The sequence below is a fragment of the Nicotiana sylvestris genome, chromosome 10 (genome assembly GCF_000393655.2).
Source record: "Nicotiana sylvestris chromosome 10, ASM39365v2, whole genome shotgun sequence".
Taxonomy (NCBI): Eukaryota; Viridiplantae; Streptophyta; class Magnoliopsida; order Solanales; family Solanaceae; genus Nicotiana; species Nicotiana sylvestris.
In genome coordinates this window covers 92,145,215-92,153,337 of record NC_091066.1, presented here as the reverse complement: position 1 = coordinate 92,153,337, position 8,123 = coordinate 92,145,215, and the positions used below count along the sequence as shown (strand labels likewise).

General features: G+C 32.8%; 1 long non-coding RNA gene across 1 annotated transcript; it reads left to right on the top strand.

Moving 5' to 3' along the window:
- Positions 1–4,992: 4,992 nt before the first annotated feature.
- On the top strand, positions 4,993–5,812 carry LOC104233072 (uncharacterized). Its single transcript, XR_712518.2, has 2 exons — positions 4,993–5,143; positions 5,248–5,812. It is a non-coding gene; the product is annotated as an uncharacterized lncRNA (long non-coding RNA).
- Positions 5,813–8,123: the final 2,311 nt, after the last annotated feature.

The window sequence follows — 8,123 nt, the reverse complement described above, 5'->3', positions numbered from 1 at the left end:
ACACAGTGAAACATTTAAAATAGAACCAATGCGTATTTTTTGCGATTTTATTTAAATTATCTCTTAAATGCATAATTAAATCCTATATGCATGCAATATGTATTTTACTTTATTTTTTGATTTATTTTGACAAAAATAAACATTTACGGACATAACACAAACATTTAACACCACGCCAAATTCAAAAATTACACAGTAAAAGAAATTTATTTTATTTTTTGATTTATTTTGGAGTAGTTTTTCGTAAGGCAAAAATTACGTGCTCACACGCACCTGGGACCGCAGGTACGAGGAAAAGGCCGTAGGTGCGGAAACCCTCGGCCATAACCTATATAAAGGTCCCTTTGCGATTTCAGCTCTATCTTTCACCATTTTCACCCGGGATTGAAGCTGTTTGGGAGGTTTTTGAGAGAGAATTCAAGGGAGCTTCGAGGAGGTAAAATTTTTGGAACCAAAACTTGTTTATATGGTATTATTTTACTGATTTGGCAAGAAATTTATGGAAAATGAGGGTTAAATTGAAGATTTAGGGTTTGAAATTGGAGACTTCGATTTAGGGATTTGAGGGATTTTTTGTGGTCCGATTTTGATGTATTCGGTATGTATGAACTCGTGAGAGTATAAGGATTCTAGTTTTACAAATTTTATCTGATTTCGAGATGTGGGCCCGAGGGACTTTTTGGGCAATTTTCCTAATTTCGCGTGTTAGCTTCGAATTTATTAGTTGAATTAGCTACTTGAAGTTATATTTACATTATGCAATTACTTTGAATAGATTTGGGACATTTGGAGTCGGGTACTCGTGGCAAAAACGTGATTTCGAGTTGATTAAGCTGGTTCGAGGTAAGTGGCTTGTCTAACCTTGTGTGGGGGAACTCCCCTTAGGATTTGGTATTGTTGTTACATGAGTGTCGTGTACGTGAGGTGACGAGTGCGTACACGTGCTAATTGTTGAACATCCCATTTTCATTAAGCTAATACCTATGTTTTCTTGTAATTTGTCAAATACTTGTACTTGAAGCCTCTTGTTTAAATTAGGAAAAGCATGCTTGTGTGACTTAATTGTCTTACTTGTTTAAATTGTCTACTTGTACTCTGTGCAACATTTTAGAGTAGAAATTCCTGTTTAATTCTTGAATAGAACTGTACATTCTTCTGAGTTGGTTGTGTGTTTACTTTGGGACTACAAGATGATATCCCGGGAGATCCCCCTGCTTGTTTACTTTGGGCTACGGATCGGTATTCCGGTAGATCCCCCTGCACATTTATGATTGGGACTACATGACAACACCCGGTAGATTCCTCGTACTGGATATTTACTTTGGGACTACGGATTGGTATTCTGGGAGTTTCTCCTGCACATTTATGATTCAGACTACGTGACGATATCCCGGGAGATCCTCTGGACATTTACATTTGGGACTACGGGACGATATCCCGGGAGATCCCTTGTTGCTATTTCTGTGTACTAAGTTAGATTCTTTCTGTGATTTTGTTCGATATTGACTGTTAGCATTTTAATTATATTGTCGTATTCTGTACTGCTTTACCTTGCTTTTCATTTATAATCAGTAGGGCCCTGACCTTTCTCATCACTATTTGATCGATATTAGGCTTGGCACTTACTAAGTACCGCTGTGGTATACTCATGCCCTTTCCTGCACATGTTTTTCGTGTGCAGATGTAGGTTCTTCGGCTCAGCCCTATTTCCAGTGAGGCGAGTGGATCTTCAGAGACTTTGAGGTATATCTGTCGCGTCCGCAGACCGAGGAGTCCCTCTCCGTTCTCTCTTCTAGCTTTAGCTCTCATGTATTTACTTTTGTTTAGACATTCTGGAGTTAGAACACTTTGTAGTTATTCCACAGCTTGTGATTTTATGAGATTCTGGGTTTTGGGAGTTGATTCAGTTTGAGAGTTTATATTTGTATATGCCGAGCGGCATCTTAAACGTTTTATTTATGTTTTATCCGCAGATTTTGGCTAGTTTTATCTTTTATTTTCTTTTTTCTCAAATTGTTAGGCTTACCTAGTCGTAGAGAATAGGTACCGTCACGACAGTTCACGGAGGGCAAACTTGGGTCGTGACAATACTATATCAAAATAAGCCTTGGGCCTAACTCACACCCCAAAAAACTGTAAAAATAGCACGATATAGCCAGTTTTCGGACTGGTCATTCAAAAATAGCCAGCGTTTACCAAGTCAATAAAAAATAGCCACTATTTTGCTGCAACAGAGACCGATCCAACATAATATACTGGAGTTCGGTGCACTTGTGTATGAACTCTAGCATATTATGCTGGACCGGTATACTTTGCTGGCTCTAGTATAGTATACTGGAGACTGGAGCACCTGTGCTCCAAACTCCAGTATATTATGCTGGAGTTCTAGTGTACTTGTGCTGGAACTCCAGCATACTTATCCTAAAACTCCAGTATAATATGTTGGAGTTCAAGTATACTTATGCTGGAACTCCAGCATAATATACTGGTGTATTTTCCGGGTTTTGAACAGTGTTTTCGTTCAGATTTATTTTTACATAAAAAGTGGCTAAATTTTGATTACTTTTGAAACTGGGTTGTTTTTGAATGACCAGTTGTAAATCTAGCTATTTTTGAATTTCTCCCCAAAACACTAGCTCGAAGGGAGGAGGATTGTCCAAGCTTTATAAGGAGACAAGTGACCTTATCTCGGTCCGATGTGAGATTCATTCCATTCATCACCATAAAGGTGTAGCGTCTGTAGAAGTAAAATTATAGTAACTGATTTTTTTTCTGACTCGGTGTTTGGCATATGCATCTATTTAATTCGGATTCGTATCGTATAAGGTCTATTAAAGGAGAAATGTTCCTTGTCAATTTATTTTTCATAGGACTCAAATCTGAAACCTTTGATTAAAGGTGAAGGGGTTCTATTTATTCCATCACTTACCGTTGATGATCGTAATTGATTGAGAATGAAATAATAATGATCCTCAAAATTTTTGGTGATAAACAATGAACGGAAAGGGATTAAGTAAGTACCTAGTAGATTCTTGCCCGAAAAAAGATATATCATCTCCAAAAGCAAAATGACAAATATTAGAAGTGATAACCCTAGCATCTAGCTAGTCACAAAACTTCTGATATGGAAAGAATAATTAGAAATAGAGGTGTTCATAAAAATCCGAAAAAACACCAATACTTTTTTGTTTGGTTTGGTTTGGTTTTGGTTTTGAAATTTAAAAACCAATCAAATTTGGTTTGGTTTTAGTTTAAAAGAAAAATCGAACCAAACCGAATATAGGAATAGCTATTTTAAATTTAGAATTACACACACACATATATATACTTTTATACAAAGTTTCAAAAGTTTTATAGTAAATGTTAATCGTTTGCACTTTTAGTACAACTCTTTACCTTTACATTCTAGTTTGATTGGTAGTTTTCTTTTGTTAAGTGTAAGAATCAATTTCATGTTAAAAATAATATATTTTTAATTGAGTCCTTAAATTATTCATCACTATTTTGATTCAATTATCATCAATATATCTTGGTAAATAATAGATTTCTCAAAGGACAACTGATTTGATAGTGTTACGTTAAAAATGTGGTCGCCGAAATATGTGTTTGGTAGTGTATATCTTATGTTTAAGAAAAAAACCGACAAATAACCGAAAAAACCGAAAAAACCAAAAAACCGATATAAATCGAATCGAGAAAAAACTGAGTTAATTGGTTTGGTTTGGTTCTAATATTTGAAAAATTGACTTACTTGGTTTGGTTTCTTTTTAGGAAACAACCGATCCAAACCGAACCATGAACACCCCTGATCAGAAGTGACTATTTGGAAAGTTCCACTTGTAATTAGATAATGTACATCATTTTCATATATAATTGATGTAGTTTCCACCATTCATGTCAAAGTTCATGCATCAGTATTAAAATGGAAGTTCCATGTAATTATAACAAGTTATATTAATGATGCGGATCTTTATCTGTGATTCTGTCTCAAGAAAACTCTATTGAATACATCGATGAAATCATTCATGATATGTTCCACTAAGGCTTGACTTCTATTTAGTACTACTAGTACTATTGAGACACATCATTATCTGGTCATCTTCCACTTGCACAGTGTGCTCATCCTTGTTCCCCATTTTGACTTAATAAATTTCCTCATCATACCTACCACTTAAACCTAAAGTCCATTGTCCCCCCTCTCCCCTAGCTTTACGTTTCATGTCAATGGTTCACACCCACATTAAATTTATATATAAAGTGATAATGTAAAAATTATTTTATAAAAATTATATCTTATTACATGTAACTTTTTTTGATAAAAAAATAATTGATAATCTAACAAAAATGATAACAACATGCTATAATAGGTTAAAATGCACTGAAAACGTAAATAATTTTTCACATTGTTGATATGTGCAAACAAGGTGGAACAAGTGTATTATCTATAGATTTGGACGCAGGGGCGAAGCTAGGTGGGTGAAATGGGGTTCAGCCGGACCTCCTTCGTTCCAAAATTACAGTACGTATATAAGGTCAATTTTTCCCCATATACATATACATGTTATAAATTACATGTTAAATTCCCCCTTAGCTTCTTTGCATGTTTACTTTTTTTGTTTTTTTGAATCCTCGGCTTGGACATATCCAGTATCTTTTAATTATACCTTGTATTTGTATTAGAAAATCGATTGCATATGTATAAATATTTAATTGTGAACTCAATAATTACTAAAATAAGAAATGAACTCTGTGATAATTAAATTCGAAACTCATAAACTTCAAATTTTGGCACTGTCTTCGTAAATCCTCAATTATATGTACCTAATGCTGCACGTCTTTCATAACGCGGATATAAGTAACCTTTTTGACTTTGTGATTTGATTGCCGCAACCAATAGGTACACACAAAGTGCTTTCTTTTCATATTGTGCTAGCTAGTGCGGATATGTCCATAATATGAATGTATAAAATGGGGCACTGGCTAGTCCTTGTTGCATTAAAAGGCTAGCTCATCAATACTGATCAGAACAAAAGATTAGGAAAAGATTTATATGTTCTAGCCATGGCTGCCACTTCTCTTACTTTATTTCTAGCTTTCCTTTGTTTCTCTCAAGTTGTCTACTTGAATGCCGTCCCAATTACAAGTAATCTTTTGGTTTTCTTACTTAACATTAATTTCTCTTCTTCTGGTCTCATTAAATGATTCTTTGATGATTGATTGTGTGTACATTCTGATTTTTATTTGTAGGAAGCGCAAGTCTGGTATACAAATCTCAAGAACACAAGGTTTTAAAGAATATGAAGGAGAGTATGGAAATAGCTGATCATGCCATCATAAGAAGAATGGACGCTGAGCTCAATGATTATCCAGGTGCCGGTGCGAATAATCACCACACTCCCGGCCACCCTTAGAAAAAGGATGACATGCACAAATCGAGAAATGATCCTCAGAGAAAGGTTGTGTTGGCTGCTAGCTAGTAATAGATATATATATGCTCCAAATGTTTAGTAGTACTATTGTGTTAGGTAAAGTCACTAAAGTTCTCGTTTAATCCTAGTTATGATCGAAAAGCTAATAAGAGGGTTTATCTCTTTTGTTATATACGTAGTAGTACTAGTAATTTTATGTTAGAAGAGGAGAGAGGGATATCTGAGAATTATTGAGGATTAACTACGTACGTTTGATCATAAGCTTTCTTTGGATGTTAATGATGTGATGAAATGAGAGTTGTGGTCATCATATGTACAGTTTAAAATTGTTATCCCTTTGATGAACTGACTTTCTAATTAAAAGATTGAAGTTCTTTTCTCTAGTTTTTGTCTCCCAACATTTAACTTTTCCTTCTGTGTTTAACATTGCTTTGACATGCCCATCAGAAACAAACTTTGCTTCAGCTCTCCTTATGGCTACATTAGGAAAAGGGAAGAATAGTAAGAATATGGAAATTAATGAGAAAGTTTTAAAAATTTCCATAGTTAAATAGGGTTGAGATGAAAATTTTAATTTGGATCTCAGTTTGAATGACACACACACACACATATATATATATATATATATATATATATATATATATATATATATATATATATGCGTATATGGGGGTAAATAGATTAGCCACAGTCATAGTTGGCATTCATAATTTTTTTTTTTTTACGTTTACCTACTTCAAAATCTACTTCAGACTTCATTAAATTTTGGACACATATATCACAAGTTTGGGGTTGTCATCTCTGAAGTTAATCTTGGCATTCCACAAACTTCAGAAATTGAAGTCAACATATAATGCTATTACACTAAATCTTTGTATTTAGAACGTAAAAATATTTGGTACAATATTCATTTAGTCGCTATATTTCATTTTCACAAGTTTCAGCATATATAATAATAATTAATTAATTTAATGCTTACCTCCAAAGACGTCATTTATATACTCCCTCTGTTTTATATTATGGGTCGTGTTTTTCTTTTACACGCCCCTTAAGAAATATTAATTAGAAAAAAGATTACATTATTATACCCTTATTTATGTCTTAAGAAAAAATCTCTCTTCATTGAATATTTATTCTCTATTTGTAGTATTTTCATCTTCAAGAACAATTATTACTAAAGGTAAAAACGAAAAAGAAAAAGAAAAATTTATTTATTTATTCTATGTAGTATCTCCATTTTCAAGAACAATTATTACTAAGGGTAAAAAAGGAAAAGAAAAATCAATTTTTTCTTGAACTTCTAAAATGACACATAATTTGAGATAATTATTTTTTAATAACCACGACTGTTAATATGAGACGAAGAGAGTAATAACTATGTACACTTAGAAACGAGAAAGTTATTCATTTTAAATTGGATTAAAATAGTAACTTTGTGCACATTTACTAATGAAGTGAGTGGATTTTTTTTTTAAAACTTTCCCATCTTAGGCTGTGTTTGATATGAAGAAAAATGTTTTCTAATTTTTTCATATTTGGTTGGTTTGAATATTTTGGATTTTTTTTCCTCATAATCGGAGGAAAATATTTTCCCTATCAATAGAAGAGAAAACATTTTCCAAAATTCTTCTCAACCTTCCCACCCTGTCTCAACCTTTCCCACTCTATTCTCCATCCCTACCAACCCACCCCACCCTCACCCCATTCTAAATAAAAATATTATTAATAGCACTTTCTTTTCATGTTATAGATTAAAAAAAAAATTCAATTCAAACAAATGAGTGTTTTTTTTTCATGATACAAAAAGGTTTTTTTTATTTTAACAAAAAAAAAATACTTTCTTTTTATGATGTAGAAAAAATATTTTCATTCATTTCAACAAAAAAAAGTGTTTTCTTTTTATGATGTAAAAAAAATATTTTTTTCCTTTTTAACAAAATAAGTCTTTTCTTTTCATGATGTAAAAAACATTTTCTTTTATTTCAATAAAATGAATACTTTATTTTCATGTTGTAGAAAGAATACTTTCTTTTTCAACCCAAAAAAAGTATTTTCTTTTTAGTTATGGAACACGAAGTTCAACGTTATTCTTTTAGTTTCTTTAATGAATTTTTAGAAGAATAATTAAATGCTTCAAGAAAATAGAATCCTGAAAACGTTGGGTATTGGAGGGGAGAGAGAAGGGGGAGGGGGAGCAAGGAAATATGGGGACTTGAGGGAGTGGAGAGGTGAAGAGAGTAGCACAAAAAATATTTTTTACTCTATAAAATATTAAAAAGAAATTTCCAAAAAATTTTTTGCACTCAATAGCTAACATAAAGGAAAAAAAGTAATAAAACCACTCATTTTTATGAAATTCATACCAAACACACACTTAATGTCACCCTTTTGTGGACTTCCAAGAATGTCGTGACAATGTAAAGTTATCTTTACAACCAGAAAGTTAATGATATTAAATATGCACGCTAAATTAGCTAATTAAACATCTTCTAAATATCTGTGAGCAACTTGGCACAACAACACTTTTTTTTTTTAAACGGTGAAGTGGTACTTTGAGTTGGTAACCATACACTCCTTTGCCACTAGTGGCTTTGCTTGGATGGTCCCGCGAAACTTATATTATCTCTTAAATATTACTCTCCCCGATCCACAATAAGTAATCATTTTAATTTTTATTTTGGTTCAAAATAAGTG